The sequence below is a fragment of the Belonocnema kinseyi genome, chromosome 8 (assembly GCF_010883055.1).
Source record: "Belonocnema kinseyi isolate 2016_QV_RU_SX_M_011 chromosome 8, B_treatae_v1, whole genome shotgun sequence".
In the NCBI taxonomy this organism is placed as follows: domain Eukaryota; kingdom Metazoa; phylum Arthropoda; class Insecta; order Hymenoptera; family Cynipidae; genus Belonocnema; species Belonocnema kinseyi.
In genome coordinates, this window is record NC_046664.1 from 98,416,657 (window position 1) to 98,420,780 (window position 4,124).

Here is a 4,124-nt window from a genome sequence, read left to right on the forward strand (position 1 = left end):
AATGATTACACTGAAAAAAATGGTTTGGCTACCCTAGCTAAACGTCTGGCAGTGACAGTTAAACCATTTTTTCAGCGCATTAAAAGTTTTCACAACTTCTAAATATATTTTTTTTAATAATTCGTATTTCAAATAATTTTTCAAAATAAAAAATCATGTTAAATTATCCTAGCCATCTTAAGAAAAGGTTTTTATAGGTTTTAATACAGTGAACCCTAGACATCGGGCCCCCTGACAGAGTTCTTACAAGAATTGACACCGCGTCGCATTAGGAGTAAAAGGAACTGCGCGGGGTGAGCGGCGGTCACTCAGGCGTGAACAAACAAAAGCCTTTTCTGCGAAACAGCCCTCTATCTGGGTAATTCCCCACCAAGGTTAGCACCAAAATCGGCTTAAGAATAAACATCTAAAATGGAAAATTCTGTTAAGTAAAAGATTACGCATTATAAACTGAATAAGATTTTCCTTCCAAAATTTGTCAAAGTTATCGATCAAGAAATAATTTCACTGTCATTTCCCGATCTAAAAAATGCTGGTTTCCCGGTCTAGTGGCCATCCTGGTCCTTTATTGTAAATTACATTTATTTTAATTCGTTTTTTACTGATAGGGCGTGTATAGGGTTAAAATATTGAGTAGAAGAAACTATACGCATATAGTGCATTCTATTTCTTGTTTTGTTTTATCGCGATCCTTGTAAAGATACTGATGCATCTTACATTTAAATTACTGTTTCTAAAATTTAATTTTCAAAATGATAATTTGTGTTTTGTCGTCGATTAGTTTACATTGTTCCAATAAATTATTATCTATGAGAAAAGAAAACTTGAAAATTGATGTGATTTTATCAAAAATAGTAAAGTGTTGTGACATTTAGTATAACATTATTAAATTGCAGAAAAATTAAAATTCAGCTTTGATCAATTATTTCATATTTTTATATCTTCAACTCTGCCTAATAAGTAATACATCGTCTTGAGCAAGCTAAACTCCAAAGTGAACGCGTGGAGTTTATACATGCATGAGAACGTATATGTAAATGAAAACATGAGTAACTTTTTAACGATAAATCATTTTAAATAATTCTTTTCGTAGTAAACATAGTTATACCTTTCTGAACAACTTTCTCACTGGGAGTTTTTTGTTGCCCAAAATGCGCTCAACTTCCCATAAGTTTGAACATATAAATGCAGGTTATGCAGGTTACAGCAAGTTAAAGACAAAACGAATTGTTTTTTAAAAAACATGTTTTTTCAATTGATTTCAAAAACAGAAAAAGTTACCACTTTTTTGCTTATGGAAAAAAATGTGACAGTAAATTTTCTAAAAGAATATTTATGTACTTTTCAAATTAAAAATCGAAACTGGTTTGAAAAGTCTCAAGTGACCAACCACGTTCAAAGCGAAAAATGTATATGCCATTATGGAATCCGAGCCCTCAATTTATGTCGAACGTCAGAACTCGATTCAAAGTTCACTTCACATGGGATTCCATCAGCTTAACGCTAAGCTAGCGTAACCTTTGAGTTAAAAAAAATAGTGGTACATTAAATTTGGCAATAGGGCATTAAATGAGCCCTTCATTATGATATGGACAAATTTACTATGAGTGCATAATTTTTAGTAAGGGTGGTTTTTAACTGTTCAGGATGGTTTCAAAATGAAGTTCCTCGATTTAAAAAAATATTGGAGCAATAAATATGACAATATTGTGCATTAAATTAGCCTTAAATCAACTCTTAGTTATGAAATAGGCTTTACTCGATTCGAGCATGTGGTTACGTCAGCTTAACATACCTTTTATTCCAGAATAAACCTTAAAAATAATTTCTTGTAAATCAGGGAACATCTCTAACAGTTATACCAAGATAATTGCGAAATGTACCTCTTCGGTTCTTTTTTCAAGGAAGCTTTTAGAAATTTTGAAAGCTCCTCTATCTATTTGTATTTGTGGCCAATCACTTATTTCCCATCAGAATCCTCTAAGTTATATGCTATGATAAGACTGCATAGTACTATCTCCTTTCTCAGAATAGCACAAAATAACAGCAAGGCTCCTCCTTGTAAAGAATGTTGGGTCTTTTCTAATATAAAGCGCATCATCCGCAAGATAACTACAGGTGGTCCTACCTCCCTATTTCTGTCTTATTCTTTCAAACCATGAAGCCATTTGTAGGTTTCGAATGTGGGCTACACTCTATAATCTCTATAAGCCTACACTCTACACTTTAACAGTCTCTACAGTCTACATAGGGCTACAGTCTACACTCTACACACTCTACAGTCTACACTCTACATCTACAAGTCCCCCCTAAATCAGTTTCAAGGATGACTACTGTAGAAATCGTACGACGTCTTCTTTAGATTTAGACTTTACTTTTAGAGTTTATTAAGTTCTATATTACGCTAGGTCAAGACTCATTTTAAGGGGAGAATTCAGCAGGTTTCAACATTTTTCACTAATATCCAGGGCGTCAAATTTTAATGTAGGAGTGTATCAATCTGTTGCACAATAGAGAAACAGTTGAAAATTACGAGTAAACAACTGCCTAGTTGGAAATTACCAAGCGTTTACATAAACTAAAAGTTAAAATCTTGATTAACTCGACTTCAGTTAGATTGATAATTTTCAGTGAAGTTAAAACACACCCACACCCACAAACATATTTCTGTATGTAAATCAATAATTGAGCTGCCGGATCGAATAAGAACAAATACATTTTTTCGGCGCGAGCGCAAATGAACCCTGACAGGACAAAAGGAATACTGAAAATATTCTTTTTACTAAATTCAAGTAAATTTCTTAAAATACTTGAATTTTCAAAAATTAATGTTGTAAACCAATTTTAAAAACTACTAGAACTCATTCCGCCCTAGCCAAAAAAGTATGAGCCCTTATTCGATCCGGTAGCTCAATTTTTCTAAATTACAATAGCAAAAAGGGCGTGAAAAAATTGGATTCCTTTTCATCTATTTTTTCTCATCTCAGGGCATATTAACTTAATGTGCTTTAAAATTGATAATTTATCAATTTAATATATCTACCAAGCGTTTACGTCGAACAAAACAAACCCACATAAAAAAATTATCAACTTCCATTGAAAGTTCCGTATTTCCGTCACGTGTTATGATACAATAGTATAGAACACATACGAGGAAAGTGGGATAAAAACTGTTTTCCCTCGTATCCGTCCGTCACGGTCTCCTTAATGCAAAAGCGTTTCTTCCGAACGTGGTTAGCACTTCCGGAAAGTGGATATGCACTATCTTTCTACCTATACTTTACATATCCATATCTATATCTATATCAGCAATATTAGATGTTCGCGTGGATCCATTACCTTACGTGCATGACCCGCTTCGTACACCGACAGCTAAGCCGTTATAACCTTTCTTCCGTTGTGTATTTGAACATAACCTCCTCGGCGGCACTGTTTTCCTCCTTTTTTCAACAGGAAAAAAATTTCTGGCACCTTTTTTCTTCACTCAGTCTTAACTCCCGAGTCTACAGTCCTTTGAAAAGCTTGAAATCTTGGAGCTTCACACCAGGTTAAATACACGAGACACTCACTGACCTCGGCTTGGCGGGATGTTTTGCCACTTCCCGTTTTGCACTGAACTAAACAACTAGCTTTGCTCAGACGTGTCCTAACTTGAATGCACAGCCTGTCCAATACTGAGAATGACAGCAATCGCGGGGCTTGTCCACGACAATGGCGACCACTTGTTTACAAGCACGTGTGTGGGTCTCGTGGATGAGAGGATCGAAGAACGAGAAAAGGCGTTTGCGTGAAGCGGCAATTTGTATAGTGTGCGAGCCGGTTCGGCGTTCGCTCTAGGTTCGCCGAGTCGGACGAACGAACAAGAAAAGTACAGCTTCAACCAGCTGCGTTTACGCTGCGCGACTACGACTTGCTACGACTGGAGCCACTATATTGCAGGCAGCAACTATACTGGCCTATCCCTCCCGGCCCTCGAGGTTCTCGCGCCCCTCCTGTTCCCCTCCCATCCCACTCCAATTCCGGCTTTTGCCTTTTCTGCCTTTGCCTTTGCCACCCTCGCACTCTTATCTTTCTCACCAGCAGGAGCCCTACCCGAAAGTCCTCGTCCTGCTCTTTTCCATCTT

At 36.6% G+C, this 4,124-nt stretch overlaps 1 protein-coding gene across 2 annotated transcripts in view; it reads right to left on the bottom strand.

Moving 5' to 3' along the window:
- The window catches only part of LOC117177663 (MICAL-like protein 1), a 157,034-nt gene extending 153,116 nt beyond the window's left edge, over positions 1-3,918 (bottom strand). Inside the window, exon 1 of one of the 2 annotated variants that reach the window (XM_033368476.1) lies at positions 3,345-3,918. The gene's annotated coding sequence lies outside the window, so the exon portion shown is untranslated. Of the gene's footprint in view, positions 1-3,339 lie in introns of both variants that reach the window. The other variant, XM_033368475.1, reaches the window with a different exon arrangement.
- Positions 3,919-4,124: the final 206 nt, after the last annotated feature.